This window comes from Nymphalis io, chromosome 2 (genome assembly GCF_905147045.1).
Source record: "Nymphalis io chromosome 2, ilAglIoxx1.1, whole genome shotgun sequence".
Lineage (NCBI taxonomy): Eukaryota > Metazoa > Arthropoda > Insecta > Lepidoptera > Nymphalidae > Nymphalis > Nymphalis io.
In genome coordinates this window covers 2,041,465-2,066,968 of record NC_065889.1, presented here as the reverse complement: position 1 = coordinate 2,066,968, position 25,504 = coordinate 2,041,465, and the positions used below count along the sequence as shown (strand labels likewise).

Below are 25,504 nucleotides of genomic sequence, written 5' to 3'. Positions count from 1 at the left end.
GTCGTATGGAGCAATAGAACTAATCAATTAGAGAAGTCCAGATGCGCACACAAAACATCGAATTTCGGACTTGTTACGTGCTCTGGTCTTGTCCATAGGGTTGCCACTTCTCACAAAAATTAAAAATATGCATAGAAACCTACCGTCTCTTATTAAATATTATACGTACGTACGTATTTAGCGTTAATTTCCGATCAACGTTACAACGCAAAGTACCAACCTAAAAGGTAATTCTTAGTTGTACTTGCACAACAAGCTCTCCTAACAAGTGAAAAAATGTTCCGAAATAACATGCTAAACAAAATATATTTTTTTATAATTGCTTATTCTCAGTACATAAATAATAGATAGACCTAACAATCAACACGGAACCGTAGACAACCCTCTCACCAGCCATTAAGTCCTTAATAATGTCAGACGTAAGATGTTTTCCCACGATCAGGTTAATATCCACAGTTTATCAACGCAATATATCTTGATTCAGTAAACTTATTTTGTTATATAACAGGATTTGAACTTTATTTAGTCCGAGTATTCATTTATATGTATTCAAATAGTATAGTCGTTATTTTTTTGCACATTTAAGCTCCAGTTTCTTGTGCCGTGTGCACAGGCCCTAATAATGATGCAATGTAAACTCTTCCATATTTGAAACAAATATGATGTACATCGAAATGTTTTAATAAATGTGTTTAAAAACTATGGTTAAAGTTAGATTAATTAATTTGACTATTATCTGATTTTTTTTGGTTTGGATTTTGGAATTCGTGGTTAAACTTGAAGCGGTAGCTTTAGTCTTCAGTTCGGAGTGCAGATTACACGACAATCAAGTTACATGGATAATTAAATACTTATCAAGTTATACGCCTTTTTGATCAAAGTTTTCTTAACGTGTGATTTAAATTGATTTATTGCTAAAGTATTCAAAGAACTTTATTATAGAAGCGAAAATATTTCCCATGAATGGACTTGACGTAGCGCATTGGCGATGCATGCGATGGTTAATATTTCTTACAATGTGAATCTATGGGAGTTGGTGACTACTTACCATCAGGTGGAACATATGCTCGTCCACCTACCTATACTATATTTTTTTTTAATATGCAAACATCAATATGCTCGTAGTTTAATAACTAAAAAATATACTCCATGTTTCATCAAACACAAACGACCAACCATTTATCTAACCAACTTATAAGCACCAAAGTATGTCTACCCATCGTGAATATGAAGTTGGAAATTTCATAACGTAACTTACAATGTTTAACGCCCCATTGTCCAAAATCTAGGTTAGATGGAAGGTTGCCTAGCTTAGACGTCGACATATAAAAGCTTTCGTCTGAATGCATATAAAAAGCTTAAATAACGTGGAACAAGGCTTACTGGTGAATTAGATTTAACCCACATTACCTAAATAGCTTAATGCAGAGTAGGCGTACCGCGTATACTTTCTTCATATTTACACTGCTGCTTGCGCTGTCGTGATAGAGGGACTCCTATTTTTTAATTGGTAGTATGGTAAAATACAGTTCCACCTCCCCATTATATAATGTGAGATGCATAAATTAATTTTCCAGAGTCAAAAAAACAGTAAATTATTTTGTTGTCTACCTTCAATAATGAAATAAAAAACAGAATCTTAAATTAACATATAAAGATTTTCATAATAAGAAAATATTTTTCTGTTTCTTCTGAGGACTGCATTAAAAATTAAAAAATACTAACAAGGCACTAAGTGTACAGCTAGTTAAAACTTTTGCAAAGAGAAGCGTTCTTGGTTGTAAATTTAAAATAAAATGGCCCACTTTAACAATTTGTAAATAAAAACTATTTGATGATATACAATCTTTTTGTTAATGAAACATAGAAAGTTTGTTTTATGAATTGATTTGGCTATTCATGCTATTTTATTCGATAACAAGACTAACTCTTGGTTTTTAATTTTTCAATATATTAAAATATCCGATTCAATTGGAATAGTTTTCGTAAAAATAATCGACTGATAAAGCTGTGATACAACAAGTAGGTAACAGTTTCATAACTTACGATAGCCGTAAAGTGTTAAATAATAATGATAATAAGAGTCCTTATTCACTGAGCAAAATATAGTACAGTTTTGACCTAAGAAAATTTAGTTTTTAAATCTAATTTAATTAATAAATATAACACGATTATATAAGTCACCAGTAACCACTTCAGCAACCAGTTTGTTAGTCAGGTTGTGCTTCGAAATAGGCCTCCCCTAGTTTCTTCCATTCATCTCTATCCCAACAACAATTAAAATGTCCAACAATTAAAAAATTATTACAACTTAAACCAATATCATGAAAATAACAATCCCACACGTGGGAAAGCGGTTCTAGTTATAAATGATTCCGCATACTTCCGACACATGCAAGTTTCTTCAAGACGTTTTCCTTCACCGTCGAGCGTGAGATGAATTCTAATACGTGCCTGCGTTTAATAGGACGGTAATGCACTTTTTATTTCTTAATTCCTTGTTTTTCTTTTAAATACACTGTTACTATTGAATCTCTCTAGAGTAAATAGGTATCTTCTAGGCAAGCTGCCATCTTAGACTATATCATCACTTTCCATCAGGTGTGATAACAGTCAAGCGCTAACTTATATATTTAAAAAAAAAACTTGAAATAACTAAAATGGAACAAAATTATAGAACATTTTTTTTTAATTATCTTTAGACCAACAAGTCAGTCAATTGTGTCTATATTAATATACTAGTGACTGCAGTTGGATTCAAACCCCAGGTCTGGCCATAAAAGGTAATTGGGTTTTTCTGTCGAAAAATTCTCAATAGTGGCCCCGAGAAATTACCAGTGGTGGTACCCTTCCGTGCCTCGGAAAGCACATAAATCAGGCATCTGAACTCTACCCGGTCGTGTCGGATAGCTAATCGGATTATGAGAGAGAAGGCATAGAGAGTGCACCTGTGTTTGAACACACACTTGTGCACTACAATATGTCCTACGCAGTTGAAATCAAATCGGTCAAGAAAATATCATCGTCACATCATCATGAATACGAATGACAAAAAAGTCCTCAAGACTATCAGTTTCCTTATATAGCAACGCCAATTGTATACGTTCGGCGCGTTATTGAATATAAAACATACACACGTAACCGTTTACGAATTGCGACAGAATAATGTGATGTAAATTTGTAGTTACAAGCTTTTACTTAGTTCCTATACTTCGCAGTTCCTCGTTCGAGTAAATGATTATGTATGTTGTTTTTTTTAAATAGTTAACCTGCAAGTCTCGATTCGCACAGGTTGAAATTTATACATATTTTCTTAAAATCTTTATGTACAAATAAATATTATTGAAGTGTATATCTGTAATTTCAAACAGTAGCAGTAATTTCGAAATAACTGCCTTTTTTTAAGCTCGCTTGTCTGTCCGCTTGTCCGGGATAACCTTCAAAATGGCTGAAAATTACAAATGCAAATGACTGAATTTGTATTAAATTAAATAACTGCCTACTAATGGGGAGGCCGGAGGCTTATTATTTATATTATATATATTATCTCTCAGCCCACGTTCGGTGTTACAAGCAAGTGATACTTTAAAAAAAAACATTTTTTATCTTAATTATTTCGAAAGCGCATAAGCCAATATATAGATAATTAGATATTAATATATTTAGATCAAGCTAGCTACCCGTCCCAGATTCGCACGGTTAGTAAACCTCTTTGTCGACGTGATTTATAACATACTTAAACCTTCCTCTTCTACTATCCCTTCCATTGGTAAAAACCGTATGAAAATTGAGTCCGTTGAGTTTATCACGTTTATAGACAGAGAGACGCGGAACTTCGTTTAATAATATGTAGTGATTATAATTACGGTAAAACATTTTCATCACTATATATATATATATAAGGATATAATGAAAGAATGAGCATATGATGAGCTTTATCTCAAAAAACCTATAATATATATACTATTATATATCCTATTCGTCCTAAAACTAAAATAATATAAAAATTCCATATAAACCAAATAAGTATTATTCGATTAACAAACAAAACTTACCTCTTTATAATATTCATACAATACTGCAATAAAACTTTATAATATACATTATTTTATAATAGTTTTGAAACAAAAGCGTCAATGCTGCGTGAAACTCGGTCAAATAGGACCCTCGGATATCAAACAAACTTTAATAATAAAGACGAAACTCGGTATTAGATATTTCAATAATTCTCTTGAATAGTTGTACAAGAATTTCATTGTAATGTTCTAAACCTTCTAAGTCGAAAATTTGAATTAATATTATTTTACCTTTGACTATATACTTCACTATTGTTTTAAAGGTTGTCAGATTGTTTACTTAAAAGCGTATATTTCATCACACTGATTTATTTAATTTAAAAATCATCATAATGTGTTCAATATTTGGTTATAAATTTTTTTAATGCAAATTAATGTAAAAAAGAACGGTTTAAAGACAAACTTTTACCCAAAATCGTACTAAGACAAATGACATTTATACTACATAGATATTGTTATCAGAACCGAAATTCAGTGAATTGAATACTAGAACATTAAGAAAATAAAACATTTTCCATCAATTTCAATTCATCTCGAACACAACGAAAAACGAACCTTGGATTTTCCTTTTTAAATTCGAATCCACGCTCAATGGAAGTATATCAAATAGCGTTCATTGTTCCCTTGAGAAACGAGATCTTCGCATATCTAGTTTTCTTTCTGAACAAATTGACAAAAAAAAATAGAACTAGCAACGAATTTGCGTATAATATTGGATACACATGATCCAGTTAGATATAACACGGAATCTTAGCCGAAGACAGCTGGTCCAAATCCAACGCAACACTTTTTTATTTGTGCAGGTACCTAAAGGAAACCAACTCGCATGATGCCTTCGATGAAATTCTGCTACATCCACACCAGCCGAAACACCACACTCAGTGAAACAGTAGTGTCGAGTAAACTTTGAGCCTTCTATTTAATAAGAAGAGGAGACAAACACTTACTGGGAAAATCAAAGGCCAGTCTGTTACTTTTGTATAACAGCAGGCGTTTAAGCCGATTTCGTTTTATAGAATTAATGGTCATTATAAATTTTGGATGACTTTTCTTTGTCGGAACTTTCTATTTAATTAATTTTGTCACATTACACACACGTCACACTTATCAATTTATAATCCAAGTAAACAACTACCACTTTTAATTTTATTCCATAAAAAACTTATGATATTTACTACAATAACATAAACTTCCCTCATAAAGGCGGTTTCATTTGATGGATTATCACATGTGCGCCAAAGCAATGAACGTGACGTGAGTCGAGTCGACGAGTCTCTAATCACACTCAGTATTCCAAACGCTGAAGCTTTAATTAAACTTCCAACGCCTTTGATGCTGAAACTTAATTAGCGGTTTTTAAATTAACCAGAGATTTTACAAAATTTTGACAAATACTTTATTACAGTATATATACTGAGATCAGATTTCCAGTGAAAGGATTTCAACTGAAGACGGATTCAAGTACAGGCAGGATCAGTTTTATGTAAAGTCAAAATTTCTCCAAAGAATGGTCGTAGAGCAGATGTATAACAGTGGAAGTCCTTTGCTACTATTTTGAAGAAGACTAACCAACATAACGTATAAATGAGAGCACAATCACAAGTACACTCTCTATTCCCTCCCTGACATAAGCAGATTAAACTCCAAATCACACAGACACAACCGAGTAGATGCGTTTACGGACTCTCAACGCACGGGAGTTATAACACTTCCAGACTCCGGGCTGTAACTAAGAATTTGTAGTTACACTGACTAACTCAACCTTTAATCAGTAACACAACAATACCAAGTATTGCCGTAAAACTATTTATTCATAACAAGCATTCGACTTCCGAAACTGGTAGGTATACCAGAAATGTATTTTGTAATTTAATAAGGTGGGGAAGTCTATGTGGTTGCTTCATCGTCGTATAATAGAAAATTGTACGAACGCTTCAAATTAATTTAGAATCCTTTTACTTTGAATTCTACTAAATGAGAGCACAAAAGAAAGTAATTGAATTCATTCCATAAAAAGACGGATCCAGTTAAAGATATGTCTTTAACTGGATCCGTCTTTTTATGGATTATTTCCATAAAAAGACATTATTTCCATAAAAAGACGGATCCAGTTAAAGATATGTCTTTAACTGGATCCGTCTTTTTATGGAATGAACTAAAATAGTATGCTATTCGGTGACAATTTTATTTCAGACTAGATGTTTCTCTTTTTATCCGGTACTATTCAGATTTTAAAAACATCGTGAGGAAACCTGCATGTGTCTAATTTCACTGAAGTTCTGCCACATGTGAATTCTACCAACCCGCATTGGAGCAGCGTGGTGGAATAAGCTCCAAACCTTCTCCTCAAAAAGAGGAGAGGAGGCCTTTAGCCCAGCAGTGGGACATTTACAGGCTGTTACGGATTTTACGGATTCAGATTTTGCCTATATTCCTATCGAGGTCTCATATTTCAAACTTCATAACGATGTTTTAATAGTATCGGTATATCGACTACTAAAAACAACAACAACAAAACGAAGCTGTTTTTAAAATATTACAAGTTTAGTCCAGAATATGGTTTATATTAAGAAGGCGAGTAAACTTAAAGTTATACTTCAAAACTATGCCTGTAAATAAACTGAAACTATAAAATAATATATTTAGGCATAATACATAACATCTTATTTCCCAAGGTTGGTGGAGCATTGACGATGGCTATTATTTCTTACATTGCGAATGTCTATGGACGGCGGTGGCGGCTTACCATCAGGTGGTCTATTTTCCTATAACTTAAAAAAAAACTTTAATTTATACTCAAACATTACGGGTGAGAGTTTTTCTTTGAATTTATAAGGCAAGGTATAAACGAATTATAAGTATAGACATTTTAATAAGAAAAGTAAGATTTGGTTACACAAGTTATTACACCATATATCACTCATAGAATTTTTTTTTAAATAAAAAATAGATAAACACTGTTTGTATTCTAACCAACTAGTTAATACAATATTATAACAATCTAATAAGAATATTATCGAAGGAATTGAATCATAATCGGTGTACATAATAAAGTCAATCAATCAACAGCCAATCGTTGTCCACTGCTGAACATAGGCCTCTCCCAAGGTGCGCCAAAGCTCCCTGTCCTCCGCCTTCCGCATCCAGTTGGTGCCCGCCACCTTCTTAAGGTCGTCGGTCCACCTGGCTGGAGGGCGCCCTACGCTGCGCTTGCCGATTCGCGGTCTCCACTCTAGGACTCGTCTGCTCCAACGGCCATCGGTCCTACGACATACGTGACCAGCCCACTGCCACTTCAGCCTGCTAATTTTGCAAGCTATGTCGGTGACTCCGGTTCTTTTCCGGATAATCTCATTTCTGATCTTATCCTTCAAAGATACTCCGAGCATAGCTCGCTCCATAGCACGCTGAGCGACTTTGAATTTGTGGACTAGTCCCGCAGTTAGTGTCCACGTTTCGGCACCGTATGTCATGGCAGGTAAGACGCATTGGTTGAAGACTTTCGTCTTCAAACATTGCGGTATAGACGACTTGAGGACTTGACGAAGGTTGCCAAATGCTGCCCATCCCAAGCGAATTCTTCGATCGGCTTCCTTCTCGAAGTTGTTCCTACCGATTTGTATAATCTGTCCTAGGTAGGTATATTCACTAACAACTTCGAGAGGTTTGCCCTCGACGTATATCGGTCCCGGCACGACATGCCTATTGAACATGACCTTGGTCTTGTCCAAGTTCATGCCGAGACCGACACACCGGGAAGACTCGCCTAGGCTACGCAGCATTTCGGTGAGTTGTTCCAGCGACTCTGCTATGATGACGATATCGTCGGCAAATCGAAGGTGTGAGATGTACTCGCCGTTTACATTGACTCCATACCTAGTCCAATCCAGCGTTTTGAAAACGTCTTCCAACGCGTTGGTGAACAGTTTCGGGGATATTACATCCCCCTGTCTCACCCCTCTGCGCAATTGGATCGCCTTCGTCTTACAGTCCTGGATGTGGACAGTCATTGTAGCGGCGTTGTACAGACATCTCAGTACCTCGATATATCTCCAATCGATATGACATCTCTGCAATGAGTCGAGCACTGCCCAGGTTTCGATGGAGTCGAAGGCTTTCTCGTAGTCCACAAATGCCATACACAGCGGCTGATTGTACTCTTCGGTCTTCTGCACAATCTGCCGAACAGTATGGATGTGGTCCACGGTGCTGTAGCCTGATCGAAAGCCGGCTTGCTCTGGGGGCTGGAACTCGTCAAGTCGTCTGGCGAGACGGTTCGTGACGACTCTTGAGAACAGCTTATACACGTGACTCAGGAGGGAGATTGGTCTGTAGTTTTTCAAGAGGGTTTTATCACCTTTCTTGAAAAACAGTACCACCTCACTCCCGCTCCACGTTTCCGGGGTCTTGCCATGTTGGATGACGGAATTAAAGAGGCTTGCTAGCTCTTTCAGGACCGGAGTCCCGCCTGCCTTAAGCAACTCTGTTGTGATTCCGTCATCTCCCGGAGATTTGTTGTTTTTAAGCTGTTCTAGAGCCGCCCTAATCTCTCCTTGGTCAACGACCGGGAGCTCCTCGGAGTAATGGCGCATAAGAGGGGCGCGCTGGTCATCAATACTGATTCCCATGGGTTTATCCGATCTTGAAGAGAACAACTGCCCATAAAACCTCTCTACTTCTCCGATAATCTCAGGCCTAGAGGTAACGACCCCACCATTTTCAGTTTTAAGTTTTGTCAGACGCGGCCTCCCAAACTTGCGAGCGAACACTTTCGATCCCCGATTTTGCTCAATCGCAGCCTTGATGGCACGGGTATTGGAGCGTCGGAGATCGCGTCGCGTCAGCGTTTTTATTGTTCGGTTTAAGGCCTTATCTGACAAAAACGATGGTAGTTCTCGTCGTTTTCTCATGAGCTCGAGTGTCTCAGCAGAGAGTTTTGGTGCGTTGTCTCTTCTCTGTGGCGGAAAACACTTGCGGGATGTGTTTTGCAGTATTTTGACCAGCGTGTCGGTTCTCTCATCAATGCTGCTTATGGTTTCCAACGCGGTGAATTGATTTTGAAGTTCCATTTGGAACTTTTCGGAGCCTTGAGCAGCTTGGAGCATGGTAGGTCGGAGAGTAGACCTCATCATTCTCGATCTTTCGGCTTTTAAGTTGATATTTAGAGTGCCTCGAACCAAGCGGTGATCACTTCCGGTATTAAACCTGTTGATCACTGAAACATCTCTAAATATGTGCCTTTTATTCGAGATGATAAAGTCTATCTCGTTCCTTGTCACGTTATCGGGGCTTCGCCAGGTCCACCTCCTCTGAGGCTTCTTTTGAAAGAAAGAATTCATCAAAAAAAGCCCCTGCGCTTCGAGGAAGTTTACCAGCATTTGCCCCCTGTGATTTCTGCAGCCCAAGCCGTAAGGTCCGACTTTCGATTCACCGCTATCTTGTACTCCCACTTTAGCATTAAAGTCTCCCATAACAACATTGTAGTGGGCCCTCGAGGTGTCGTTGAGGGCCTTTGCGATGTCCTCGTACATCGCTTCGACCACATCATCAGAGTATGTCGAAGTTGGCGCATATACCTGTACAACCTTCAGGGAGTACCTGTCGGAAAGTTTTAGGACAAGGTACGCTACCCGGTTCGACACACTACTGATTTCCACAATGCTGCTAATGAGATCCTTTTTGACTAGAAAACCGACACCACCCTGGGAGAGGTTATCACCTTCGCGGAAGTAGAGTAAGTTACCGGACTCTAGAGTTATCGTGTCCTCCCCCTGTCTTCGGACTTCAGATAACCCCAGTATATGCCAGTTTATATGACTTAACTCTACTTCTAATTCGGCGAGGTGATGGTCCAGCCTCATCGAGCGTCCATTATACGTTGCCATTTTCAGTCGTTTTATACGGTAGCCTGCCGTGAACCGGTGATTCTTAGCACCCCCTGCCCTGCCGATACCGCGACCGCTACCTTGGTCGGGCCTAGCGGGCTTGCCGGTAACTGGGGGCCTTTTTTTGGGCGCATCTGCCATTTAGGGAGGTGGTTTGCCCATACTCGCCGCGCTGGGCAGGCGTGTTGGCGAGCGCAGTAGGGGGTAAGATGTTTATGGGAGGGGGGACGCTGCTGCCCATCCCCCCTTTTCCCCGTCCCTCAGTCGCCTCTTACGACACCCACGGGATGAGATTGGGGGAGTACTATTCTAAGCCGGTACTCCACGGCGACTCCATAATAAAGTACATAAAGATAAAAAACAAGGCCGCATTGCTTACCTCCCTTTTTTTGAGGCGGCTAAAAGGAAAAGGGTTTTCCCAAAAGAATAAAAGTAATCAAATATATCTGGTCACTTCGGTCTTTATCCTATTTACATATGACATTATCCTGTCAGGGGTTCCATGAATACGGACAGTAAATATTTGTAATAATAACTGAGATCAAAACTATTTAGCATAATCGAAAATTGTAGGAGCATTACGGTCACTGTTTATAATACATTATTCGTATTGATTTGATAAAAACATGGTTCAATATTTTATTCACATATCAAACATGAATCATTTAATCAATGTATTTAATTTTAATTTTTTTTTCAAATGGTTATAAACTAACACACTGCAATGTTTCACTGCTGTCTTATTAATAACCTCTTGAGTGGAAACCTTTGGAGTTTATTCCACGCTACCCCAATGCAGGTTGGAGACACTGGTTTCCCTCAGCAGGGGTTTCTCTGAGCAATCCAGAAATTGCAATATTAGAGTAAGATTGACGTGTTTGAACCACTAGCCCCAATAGAGATTTAGGCGAAAGACATTCAGCGTTATAGGCGGGCCATTTGACAATAGAGGCAGAAAAAAAATATATATGAAAAATATAACTTATTACATTGTTTATCAGAAGTCGATGGTAACCCTAAATTAAACACGTACCCAATAGCGCCAGCCGCCGGCTCAGCTGTAAATAATCCCAATTTATTAGATCCTAATGAAGCAGGCAACATTTGATAGTATCCTTGCTCGATACAAAGCCTTCTAAAGCCCATTGTTTTTAATAATAGGGTTACAACGTCGTTTGGATATCCGAGACTCTCAGGAAAGCAATCTCCAAATTCTTAAAGGTTACTTATTTCATTATTATATTATATAATAAGCAGACGAGTCCTAGAGTGGAGACCGCGAATCGGCAAGCGCAGCGTAGGGCGCCCTCCAGCCAGGTGGACCGACGACCTTAAGAAGGTGGCGGGCACCAACTGGATGCGAAAGGCGGAGGACAGGGAGCTTTGGCGCACCTTGGGAGAGGCCTATGTTCAGCACTGGACAACGATTGGCTGTTGATTGATTGATTGATTATATAATGGTAAGTGTTGTTGTTTGTGTGTTTTTTAACGAATTACGTCAACTAAAAATATTATTAATAGAGCTTTTAATATTTTACTTATAGTTTCAGGACGGACATATACTATAAGGTAAGGTATTGCATATTTTTTATATATAACCTTTTTTCGTTTTCCAATTTAGTCGGAGAGAAAAAATTTTATAGAACTCACATTATCAATTTTACGGTTTTAAAAAATAATGAGAAAAAATAACGACATCTTTCTTTTAACTGTGTCAAGGTTTTGTAATATTATTTTTAACATTTTTCGGAGATAAAAATCACTTTTTTAGAATGCAATTCAGTGTATTGAAAAATATTACTTAAATTAATAAATAAAGGCGTGAAAAAACACGCAAACACGCGTGTTGCAGCATGCAGTGCGAGCGAATAGATCGAAGGACGAAAATTAAAAATACCTTATTTGTTAAAAAATAACACGACATAAAACCTTTATTTTATTTTTATTTATTTTAGTTATAGTTATATATAAACGCAGCCTGTATCTTATGTTAACTATATATTATATCTCTTGAAACGTATGAAACCTGACCTTTCATTTTATATATTAGTCTAAAGAATATATTCTATTACTACCTAAAGTCTAATATAATACCGGTCTTATATTTAAATATAAGACCAGTATTATATATTACAATTATATGAATTTCATCGAATATTTTTATATTATCTTTAATTCAATTCATTCGTATTTGTTCGTTTATTCAGTACAGTACAGTAACAGCCTGTGAATGTCCCACTTCCTTTCCTTCCTCCCATTTCCTTTGTTTTCCTTCACCGTTAAGCACGAGATGAATTATAACCACAAATTAAGCACATGAAAATTCAGTGGTACTTGCCCGGGTTTGAACCCACGATCATCGATTAAGATTCACGCGTCCTTACCACTGGGCCATCTCGGCTTCGTTCGTCTATTCAATTTATTAAAATTCAATATAAGTGTGATATCTTGATAAAAATTATGTATTGGCAATATTAGCTTGATAAAATCGATCCAGAAATAAGGGTATATCTGGCAACCCTACGAACCGAAACGAAGGCATCTATCATACATGTTGTTAAGACAAAAGACTCCACACTTGGTTGTTTAACAGCGCCTTAGAACGCTTAAGTTAATTCTTAGTAAGGATCAAACGTCACAAAAACAATACCTTGTTCGTTATTTGTAAAAGTCGGTTCGTATGTTGTTGTAAATTTAATGATATCCTAAGAATAGCGAGAACAATAGAAATTGTGTGTAATAGGATCGAGGGAGCTTCATTTTTCAATAGACTGAGTTATAACTTGGAGTTTAAGAGAAATTCGAAAATATTTATAAATGTAGAAATTTTAATTAATATTATGAAAGATATAAATATTACTTTTACAATAGTAGGACTATTCATATGGCTTCGTATGTTACATTGTAAACTATAAGTTTCGTGTACATAATATTATGTAGTCAATAAGCATTTAAGATAATTATAAAAAATATAATATATTGCTGATATTGTATTTCGCAATTCAAACACCAATTTAATGACATTAGAATGTCATTAAATTTAAAGTCTAATTCAGTTTTCATAACATTGCCAAAAATTTTATAAAAATCGCAATTAAAGTATTTAATGCAAAATATTTTGCTTTAAATATAACGGCTAACTTATAATGCCCTTTGGATCTTAGGTACCACCCACTTTTCAGATATTCTACCGTAAAACAGCAGCTCCGGTTTGAAGGGTGAGTGAGCCAGTATAATTACAGGAACAAGGGATATAACATCGTAGTTCTCAAGGTTGATGGCGCATTGACGATGTTAGCGATGGTTAACATTTCTAACAATGCTAATGTCTATGGGCATTGGTGAGCACTTACTACCATGTGGCCCATATGCTCGTCCGTCCGTCCGTCTTCTATAAAAAAAAAACAGATTAATTCAACAGTATATAAAGAAGTAGGTCGATATTGCACCTCGTTAAATCATAACTATCTAGTACAGTTACAGTTAAATGGTAAAAATATTTTCGACACCATACAAGTTCACATTACACACAATATTAAGTCTTATCACCTCAGTATAACATATGTAATCGCTTGCATATTTTGGAATATGAAAATTGATACTGATATATGGCAAAAAATTTACGCTGTTTTCGGCTTTATGTTTAAAGAGATAGAGCTTAAAATGTTTTGATTTTAATTCCTTACCGTTGCAGCCAATTAATGCGGATTATTGTATTGACGTGATTCGTGACAGGCAGACGGCAGCTCGTTCATAATTCGATTAGATTCGACTAGTAATAATGTCTGGTAACTTTAGTGAGCAAATACTAAGACAACAGTTCTTATTTCAACAGAAATAAAGATGATTATTCCTTAGATATTTAATGATATTTATCTCCAAATATCGAAGAATTTTGACAGTTATATTTATTTAATTATGAACCAATTTACGAAACCATTAAAAAAAATGTTGCGTTTCCAGTGAATTTGGATGAATGCTAATAAGTAAGTCAATTTATTCATTTGCTTAATTGCTTTCGAATTCGAACTAAATTATTCAAACCCGCTTTTACGAGCACTTTTAAATCGCCATTTTACCAAATTTAATATCGTTACAATACTGTATATACATACAATACCATCTTTATGTTATTTGCTCATAGTGTGTTAATTATAAATAATAACGCTAATATCGGAAGTTCCTTTTAATTATTATTTTTATATATTTAATCACGCTAACACATTGATATCGAATGCAAGTAATGATCGCGTATAATTTTGCAGTCAAACTAGTTCTCATGACACACCCCGCCCGGCACGACACGTGACGGAGATGCGAGACGAGTGATCAAATATGCACCCAGTGTAATTTTATTTATAGTATTAATAGTAATATAAATTAATATATATGTGGTCAAGATTTCAAGAGGTAACTTCTGTGCATAGATATTAGGAATTTAACATTGCTAGTTCCTTTTATGTCTTTGGAAAATGAGAATCACAAAAAACCAGCAATATCGAATGGCAGGCGTCATGGGAACGTATACGCATATACTCTGTCATACCGTCAGTTAACGTGCTAAGGAGTTTTTATGCAATCAATTTAATTAGTTTTAATAATTTATTAAATATCATGTCACTTGAATTTTTAAGTCTGATGTAACGAAAGTCCGTTATAATTTATCTCATAATTATATTGTATTCAAAACTAATTATCTGCTAGATTTTAATGAGTGTATCAAGTTAAACCGTTGACACGTATAATAATAAAGTTGTAATCCAAATTCTAGGCGAATCATAATTTACATTATATATATTATTCATATTCTGTAATTTCGAACCAATGGTTTGGACCATCTTATGATACGAGATTGACGCTGTATACCATCTCTTACATCGTCAGTGTGCCAACCTGGAAACTAAGATGTTATGTCCCTTATGTTACAAAAATTGGAAATGCCGATCCATTTATAATGTTTCACTGCCATGACTTCTACATAAATATCAATCGAACACAAGTATATAAAAACCCGAGCTAAGCCACTTTATATTGAAAAGGAGAACTTAGCCTTACACGGCGCGCTTCTATACGTGACTTGACGTCTTATATATATATATATGTCTGAAATATGTTTGTAATCACCGGATACGATATGAATAATTAAAAACTTTTAACTCAGAAATTTGAAGGTTTGTTTCAAATATTCGTCGTCCGATAAACGATTAGGGCTCTTGTGACAAGACACGCCAAACAAATTAGTCTCGGCGTCCTAATTAGCAAAGTTTACCAATTTATTCTAGCATAAATAATTTAGTACTTAAACATTTTATAATGTCATGAAGATTATAATTTTATGTGTAATACATTAATATTTTAAGTCGCCACATAAAATGTAGAACATCACAAATTACTTCTGCTATTTAAAACGTATTAACTCAATCATAATGGATTCTGTCTTGAAAATATTTATGTTTCACAAGCAATTTTGTTATGGTGTAAGTCCTTACGAGATTATCAAAATATTACGCGATTGTCGATTTCATTTGTACTAATGTCAAATTGGAGTTCATGAAAATTACATATAATATACATATGTAAAATCGATTAATTACGTTACCGTGATTAAATGATCAGCAATTGGAGTATTAAGTGAATAATTTAGACGAAAGCGAAATTCGAAATCGCTTCGACAATAAAATTGTCAACTGCACTTCGTAATGACACCTTCACGCGACAGAAATAGACCAGATCTTTTCATTCGAACGTAGTACTTATCCCATCCAAAGAAAATGCACTTTAAAAAAACAATCTATACCCTATTTCTTCATCTATTTTATCATTATTATTATTATTATTATTATTTAAAAAAAAGATTATAAAAAAATCGCTACATAAACAAAATTGTTATGTATAGTGCACATAAATTAAGAATATATATGTGTAAACGAAAAGAGAACCTCCTTTTCAGAAGTCCATTAAAAAAATACTTAAACGTGTATTTCTTGGTGAAATACACGAAACCACTTTAGTTGTTTTGGATTTCATGAATATAAAACTCAAACTCCTTATAAAGCGATGTCAGCATTAATTGCGACAAAATATTTTCTCATTTTTTTATTTATAACACATAAAAAATCATCTTTTGTATTATAATATGTTTATTTTGCTATATGATTTGCTTTGTTAATGTTTCATCTTTAATATTAACAAAATTTCAAGGGTGAATAATGAAGTTCTTTCAAAACAGAACTGCTGTTTCTTGTACATAATATAGCAGGGCTATTAGCAAATCCGAACAATATACAACACGCTCGTCTGCCCAGACGAATATCTTAAATATACCTACCCAATGGTACACCCACTCATCAGATATTCTACCGCAAAACAGCAGTACTTGATATTGTTGTGTTCCGATTTGAAAGGCGAGTGAGCCATTGTAATTACAGGTACAAGGGACATTACATCTTAGTTCCCAAGGTTGGTGGCGCATTGGTGATGTAAGCGATAGTTAACATTTCTTACAATGCCAATGTCTATGGACGTTGGTGACCACTTACCATCACTTATCATATTTTCGTCCGCCTTCGTATTCTACAAAAAAAAAAACTTTACTTTTCCAGCCATTTGAATAACTTATACATCGTAGCATTGATCAAAAGGTGAATGAAATGATTCGTTTACAACTTCACAGCAATGTCTGATTATTGCACCTGTTTGAGTAAAATAACGGTACATATATATAACACAAATACACATGTCAATATCGGAGTTAACACGATCGCGTGTGGGTAAACGATCTCATTCGTAACATGTTTTTATGTATTATGTATTTATTATTGTACGCTATGTAAATTGTTGTATATTTTAGTCTATAATTTATAGCGTTTAGCAGACACACTTTGAATTAAATTGATCTTAAAATAAGAAATAATCAGATATTTTTTTCGCTTCGACATGTGTAGCCATATTTATAGTATGTTATTTTATATGTAATTAAATAAATGTATTATGTAAATCTCATGTCGTTATAATTTGATTTAATTTGTTTATTGATTTTGATTAATACCTATATATCGACTCTTTAATAACATTTCATATTTTTAACCGATTTAAAAAAAGGTTATATGTTTGAAATCTATGTTTATTGTCCATGATTGCTGGAAATAATAATTAATATAAAAATATTAACCTTTTCTCCACTTTCCAAACGTAGCTAAGCATAGGATGAGATTTAAGATGATATTTAGTCGCATGGTTCATGTAATATATTTTATTCTTGTATAATAATCAAAACCAATTAAATCGTTATAACATTTTATACAATTACTTGGCTGTGTTTGTTAATCCGAGATGGCCCAATGGTTAGAACGCATGAATCTTAACCGATGATCGTGGCTTTAAGCCCGGACAAGCACCACTGAATTTTCATGTGCTTTATTTGTGATTATAATTCATCTCGTGCTATACGGTGAAGGAAAACATCGTGGGGAAACCTGCATATGTCTAATTTCAATTTCTGAAATTCTGCCACATGTGTATTCCACCAACCCGCATTGGAGCAGCGTAGGGGAATAAGCTCCATACCTTCTTCTTAAAAAAGGGAGAGGATGCTTTAGCCCAGAAGTGGGACATTCACAGGCTGTTACGGTACTATTACTGTTTGTTAATCACGTTTATTATACTCTCATCTGTCAAATTGAATTATATTTGAAGCTGTCCAGATTAAAATTTTGTTTTCAAGTAAAATTAATATCCGGAACGTCTTTCATTTGGAACCAGCGAAGGGCGACTTAACACGTATAATCAAAGAGTTCCGGCTTTACTGAAATTGGATTTATTAATTCAAATTCAAAACATTCAATTAAATTTTATAATTTCACGTAAATTAATTAGTACTTTGCACGTATTCAAAATCAATGTTTCTTAACCTAATTGATTAATCAATAGATATACAAAATGCGTCAAACGCCAGTCAAATGAGTCGAAATGGCCAAGTGGATAGAACACGTGATCTCAACCGAATAATGCGGATTCAAATTCAAGCACGCAATACAAAATTTCATGTGCTTAATTTGTGTTAACAATTTATCCCGTGCTCGCCGGTGAACCAACCCGCATTAGAGCAGCGTGGTGAAAATACTTCTTAACCTTCTTCTCAAAAAGCAGAGGAGTTCCTACCCGGTAGGGTATTTTCAGGCTGTACTAGCGAAGATCGCTGGTACAAAATCGAACTAAATAAAGATGGAATAAGCGATCTTTTGTTAAATGAAACAGACTTTTTTGGTACATACTATGTAATTCAATTCCTAGGTAGTTGATACCACTGTGTGACTTGTATTTTTTCCCGAAAAGATAGGCTAATGAGCCATTGTTGATGATGGTTTTGAGGCTGATTTCGCTCAACGTCCTTATGAACAATACTTATTATAAGTGAAGTAACATCACATAAATGTCCCAATGCTGGGCATAGGCTTGTTAAGGTTCAGAGTTCCATCATGTTGCTTCTAGGAATTGATGTAAAATACAAATTAAACATGGAAATTAAATCGCTATCTACCTATCACATCCTTCCCTCCTCCTACATGCATGTGAACCCGCGAGCGCAAACTAGTAGTCTAAAATTTTAAAGTCACTTGTAAAATCATAAACATTAAGTCTAGAACTTGAAAACGAATATTAATTGAAAAGTCCGTGACGATTTTTAAACCATTTTATTCACAATGGAGGCTCGGTATTGTCCTCGCTAATGGTCTGGCGGTTTCGTGATAACGTCGCATTAAAATTTTGAAATCTGTACCGTGAAAAATGTGCCTAGTGGATGCGACACGCGAGTCACTCGCATTGTATGACCGAGGCTTTAATGAAAATAAAACGATTACACTAAAAACAGTGACCGTCATTTTTTTCAAATTAAATTATTACTTTTTTATGGTACCTGATGGTAAATGGTCAGCATCGCCATACACATTGGCATTGTAAGAAATATTAAAAAAATGTAAAGATAAGGAGACATTTCGTGACTTTTTTCTATAGAGGAAATGTTTATGCTATTATGTTTTTCGATCGGGCCCTTGAAAATATAATATAGTTTTAAGTTTGAACTGGATTCAGATAATAAAAACGAAAAAAAGATTAGCAATTATGCTTTACACCCGCTCTTAACATGACATGGCACTACTAGGAGGCGGAGCAGTAACGTCAGTGCATTGAAATGCAGAAGAAGAGAACGCACGGAGCAGCTTGCTGAAAATAAAAATACTCTATCCAAGAAGACGAGCACCTTTGAGCCGTCATTTTACAAGATTAATTAAACATTTAGCTTACTGGTTCGGAAGATAGATTATACCAAGACAAGCCCGCAAGAATCTCAGTGGGTACATACTCTTTTAGAAGGATTCTAATATTATATAAAATGAATATTCAGAATTAACTAACGTACATGTATATTTTATATAGCAGTTTTGTTTTTTATCAAGTAATGTTCCTGATCTATTAATGACTTCTTAATATTTGCTTATAATATAAGATTCGATTGAAGTCGAGATGGCCCAGTGGTAAGAACGCGTGAATCTTAACCGATGAACGTGGGTTCAAACCCGGGCAAGCACCTCTGAATTTTCATGTGCTTAATTTCTGTTATAATTCATCTCGTGCTTTTCGGTGAAGGAAAACATCGTGAGGAAACCTGCATGTGTCTAATTTCATCGAAATTCTGCCACATGTGTATTCCACCAACCCGCATTGGAGCAGCGTGGTGGAATAAGCTCCAAACCTTCTCCTCAAAAAAGGGAGAGGAGGCCTTAGCCCAGCAGTGGGACATTAACAGGCTGTTACTATTACTATACTATACTATACTATAATATAAGATTGATATAAAAAAGTTTTGTAGAACATATAATAAGCCTAATCTTCATAATTTATCACTGTACAATAATGTGCCTACTCTCTAGCCTAAGTACCCACAAATGCTACTTTATTTTGTTATTATATAATACTAACCAATTGTAGCCTCGCACGGGTAGATAAGTAAAAAAAGTAAAAAAGTATCTTAGATAGGATTTGCGTAAAATCCGTTCTTAGCGAACGTTGGGGAAGGAGTAACTGTGACAAATTTCATGTCAATCGGGTGGATAGTTTAGGAGATCTCGTGTTAAGTGGTACTTAGTTTATATACTATAAATATATATAGATAAACGCAAACGGCGTCCTACACAAAGCCTTTTTCATTGGTTTTCACACCACAAACGCGGTAATTATTTACCATCAAAGCAACTCGAGTGCTCTGTTCATTTACGAACCATATATACTTTGTACTCTTTCTTTCATCATTGATTTGACCTTTGAAAGAAGAAGACACAGCAATGTTTAACTACAATACGGGGTGTATTGTAGCTAAACATTTGAATGTAACCCGTTAACCCATTTACGTTTAGAAACAAAACAAGTCCAAAACTGTAATATAACCAGTAACTAACCGAGTAAAAAGCATTTCACTTCAATAAATTACTAGTTTAAAGTCTCGATACCTTAACGGTAGTGGGCTTGGATCGTGACTTGCAAGATTATAGATTCGATTCTGACCTATTTAAAAAGTTAAAAGATTTATTTATAGTATAAAGAGATAATGTACAATAAATTAAATGTGGTAACTTTTTCTCGTAGTTTTTTTTTGCGAGTATCTCGTTTGTAATAGATGACACACATGCGATACAGTTACTATTGTTACAATGTATGTAATGTTCTTATTGCCATAACAAAAAAAAATTGCCATTTAATTATTTTTTATTAAATTAATGTCACTCATAAAATGTTTGCTTCTAAATGTAATTACTTGGGTAATATTTAATATTGAAACTCATAATAAGTGCAACTATTATGTCTTCTTGACATAGTCCCGGCCACTGCCATTCTCTAGGGATATTAGCCAACTGCGGATTACATGTTATAGAGTACAGATAGATCAGCTTGGAGACGTTTTTGCGTTTGTAGTAGTGTAACATAGTGACTAATAACGAAATAATCAGTTTGAGCTAGCTAGCCACGTCCCTCGAACTCTTGCGTAAGCAGCATTAGAAGTGTCTTATTGTTAATTATAATAAAATATATGAGGGAAAATGAACTCCACATAAGTATCACAATAAATATGAATACGGTAATGAGATGCTGAGAAAAAAATAAGACCATAATTTTAGATTAATGGAGAAATGTTCGCCTACATGCAGTTGAAGGGGGAAATTTAGTTTCAGGGTAGAGAAGAGGCGGTGGATACAGTGTCAGAACGAATTCTTACTATTATTTATTATTAACATAAACGATTTATCGGATAAAAGCGAAATATCTAGATTTGCAAAAAATCATGATCAAAAAATAATAATTTAATACGTGTCATATTAAGTGACTATAAATATAATTGTTTATTTATTTTTCTGCTCACGGTGCACTATTACAAACGCAAAAACGTATCCTAATTGATTTGGTTGTACATACTTTGAGCAGAGACAAGTGCACTCACAATTCACTCACTCACATAATCCGATGGGACGACAAATCGACACGACCGGAAGCGTTACGACGCTGGACCAAGGGCTATAAGTGCTTTACGAGACACGGTAGCTTAAGCACTATGAACTTCGATAGAAACGAGATGCTATTGAGAATGTCTCCACATAAAGGATAAATAACTTTTTATTAGCCCGACCCAGGGATTAACGCAGACAATATAATTACTATAATGAATGTATATATATATATATATATGAAACTCCCTTATTTTATTTGTTTTCATGGACGTTAATGTGTTAACATTTCTTCTTTACGTATAAACATTAAAGCTTAAAATTTATTACATTAGAAATAAAATGTAAAACAAAGCAAACAAAATATAGTAATTTTTATGCATTGCGTAAAATTATACATATTATATATCGCGTTTTATTTTTAAATAAAATAATACAAACATTATTACTTTCCAGCCAAGTGTAAATTAGGGGGTCAATAGCTTACAATCGGTGACATTTTTTATCGCTTTTGTATGTACCTTTTGTTAATCTTTATAAGTTAATATGTGTGGATAAAATACTGCAACTCAATTTTAAACCGAATACCGAATCGATTGAGCTGAAATATGGTAAAAAGTTTTGGCCGGTGCTAGTAAATTGTAGTATATTAGATTTTAATTGTTTTAATATAAATATTAGAAGAGAGCTTGTTTTTAATAACGTTTTGTTAGGATAACATTTCTACTATATATGTAGTAGTAAATCAAGTCTTTAAGTAATTGGGTCTTGGAAAAGTCAGTATTAATATTTTTATAGGGAGGACGGAAGGACTTCGCACGGATAAGTTTCGCCAACCGATCTATTCGTCCATACTATGATTGTAACACGCCATTGGTATTTTTTAAAAATAAGGATTGTATGTTTTACAATTGTTGTAAAGAACCATTGAAGTGATAAGAAAACGCATTATCGGTCAAGTTGTGTGGTAGAAGAATTGCAGCGCAATGGACATTGAACTTTATAAATTTAAAATATCAAAATCTAAGCACCCTTGATTTACTAACTCTTATCAACACTTAATGTAAGGATAAGAAATATATTCTAAAAATAGGTCATGGTTTAGGTAAATAGGGGTTTTGAAAATGGCCAACCCTAAAACGACTAATGCTACACATAAAATAACCAGGTAGCCGCATACATTGAGCTTCAAGGCTTTTGCATATCAACGAGATAAAAGGCTTAAACCAGTATTCGTTCCACACGTGCAGTTCCAGCCAGGGATTATCTCTTAGGATGCAGAATATTTTGTAGAATTTAATATTTTACACTCTTATTCGTTTACATTTATTTTGCACAGGTTTCAAAGCCCGACTACGAAGTGTATTTATACTGTTCATAGTAATTAGATATTATTTACAAGTAAGCCCGTTATTACTGTAACCTGATGAAAACTGGTAACCACCGCCCATAGACATTGGCACTGTAAGAAATATTAAATATGCCTTACAAGGTCAATACGCCACCAACCTTAGAAACTGAGATGTTATGTCCCTTGAAAAATCTAATCGATTGATAATGGGCGATCTTTATTGAGTTTTTTATTATTATTATTGAAACTCCATATTTTAGCTGTTAAAATTTATTTGAAATTATATTAGCTTTTGCTAATAATTATTAACATTTTGTTTTGTTTTGCGCGTGAATATTGAAATTATTTAATAGAATTTTAAAACTTGAAGGGTCGTTTAGAATCCATTTTAACTGTTAACGGCTAAATGTGAATACGGCGAAAATTAAATAACACTTTCCTATAAATTACAAAACTTCCTTACTCCTTTCCTATAAAATTACCTTTTTACTTAGGCAGTATACATGTTTGGTATTTTTCTCTTTGTGGTGTGGTGTACAATAAAGTATAAAGTAAAGTAAAGTAGAAATTATATTAGCTTTTGCTAATAATTATTAACATTTTGTTTTGTTTTGCGCGTGAATATTGAAATTATTTAATAGAATTTTAAAACTTGAAGGGTCGTTTAGAATCCATTTTAACTGTTAACGGCTAAATGTGAATACGGCGAAAATTAAATAACACTTTCCTATAAATTACAAAACTTCCTTACTCCTTTCCTATAAAATTACCTTTTTACTTAGGCAGTATACATGTTTGGTATTTTTCTCTTTGTGGTGTGGTGTACAATAAAGTATAAAGTAAAGTAAAGTAGACTTCAGAAATGTGTAATTTCCAAATTACTGATACCTTATAATTTATTTCTCGGGTAAGTATATTTTTATGTATGTGAATTTATTTTATACACTTAGGATGATTTGATTAAAAATAATAAAATACGCAAAACAGTGGAATATAAACCCATATTTAATAAGAATATTAATACAAGAACAAGAATATTATATGTGCATATTACATTATTGTGAAAAACTTTAAACATTTTTTTTATAATATTATTATATAATATATACATACTATTCATGTAAAAGAAAAAACAGTTCAGTACTTTTTTTCTTCTGTTTCCTTACCGGTTTTGTTTGTTTTTAACAAATTTTAACTATCACGGTCGTATTTCGACCACTTTGTATAACACTAATATAAATAAAAAAAGTAAAATTATGGTTTATTTCTGTTTGACTTATGCTAACTGAGAACAAAGGCGGTATTTTCACAGCACAGCAGTCGTACTACTACGACAATAATTATCCTTTGTGTCATATTAATGTCTTATTCTAACAAAGTCACATTTGTCTTACGCTAAAAATTGTCGTGTGAGAATTAAAATAAAATAAACTTATTTCAGTAAAAATTTGTATGTAACGTGTGTAACCTCGGTTGCAATATTATCATGTCACATTGTTGCCGCACCGGATGTAAAACATCTCTTTTTGTGAGTACCGACGATGACACAATCTGTAATTACCCCTGCATCGTTGGATTGTCATGTAAGTGTACCTTTTTTTTAAAAAAAAAACAAGCAGATAATTCTTATAGTTCCATCTATTCTAGTTCTTATAGTATAAAATAAAAATACGTTATTTTAAATTAGAAAACAAGCATTTATGTATTCAACTAAGTATAGTTAAAATGCTATCGTATAGTTATATGCGATTAAATCGCACAGCACGAATAAAAATAACAAAAATATGTTACATAGCATGCCGCTAGAATAACAGAGTATAACGGTTACCCACCGTCATTTAATTACAAGCCAACTTAAAATTATAACTCCATAGAAAATTAATTATCACATTACCTACCTCAAATATAATTTCCAATGAGACTCCAGAGTGAAACACAAAACAATACAAATCGTAACAATTTAACTTTTTCACGAACTTCAAACTAAACTCGATTATAAATAAGTATGTGTTTTAACAAAAGAATAACAAAATTTGAAAAAAAACTGCACTACAAAGTTTTTAAATTTACAAAACTAATTCAAAGCACTGGTCGACAATATTGTTTTCGATCGTGATAGAGTTAACGGCCATTTTGATACGTTCAACACGCAAGCCGATTCTAACTGGACTGAGAAATATGGCGCCGCGGTCGACGCCGGTTGGCTTGCGAGCGAACAGTCAAAGATCATGCGTGAATTCACAGGTACATACGTTAATACATACTTTCTTATAGACTTTTCTGACACAAAGTTAATACTACAATTTTTATCAATTCTTAATATTATAATTTAGGCACAAAATGTGCTAATGACTGTGTTTTATGACATGAATGGTATTTACTCAATAATTTTTAATTTCATTGTCGGGATTAAATTTATGTTCCAACTTACAGTGAATGTTTTTTTAAGATCCAAAACAGTCATAGTACGATTTATCTACAAAAATATTTATACTTTCTTATTTATAATACCTTTATATGTTTTCACAGTGCAGCCTTAATAATTTAATTCCTATTTAACTTTATTGTTTAATCTATGATGTGGTATCGCGGTGCGAATAACTCGTTTTAGGTAAAGATAGCGGAAAAACAATTTGTGTTACGAAAAGTAGTTTGTAACAGAGAATATAATGAAACAAATTATTAAAGTGCCTT

The 25,504-nt window shown here is 34.4% G+C and overlaps 1 protein-coding gene across 3 annotated transcripts in view; it reads right to left on the bottom strand.

Annotated features, from left to right (window-relative positions):
* Window positions 1–24,963, bottom strand: part of LOC126777380 (uncharacterized) — a 143,630-nt gene extending 118,667 nt beyond the window's left edge. For 2 of the 3 annotated variants that reach the window (XM_050500427.1, XM_050500435.1), the window contains exon 1: window positions 24,709–24,963. The gene's annotated coding sequence lies outside the window, so the exon portion shown is untranslated. Of the gene's footprint in view, window positions 1–24,704 lie in introns of all 3 variants that reach the window. The other variant, XM_050500440.1, reaches the window with a different exon arrangement.
* Between the last annotated feature and the right edge of the window lie 541 nt (window positions 24,964–25,504).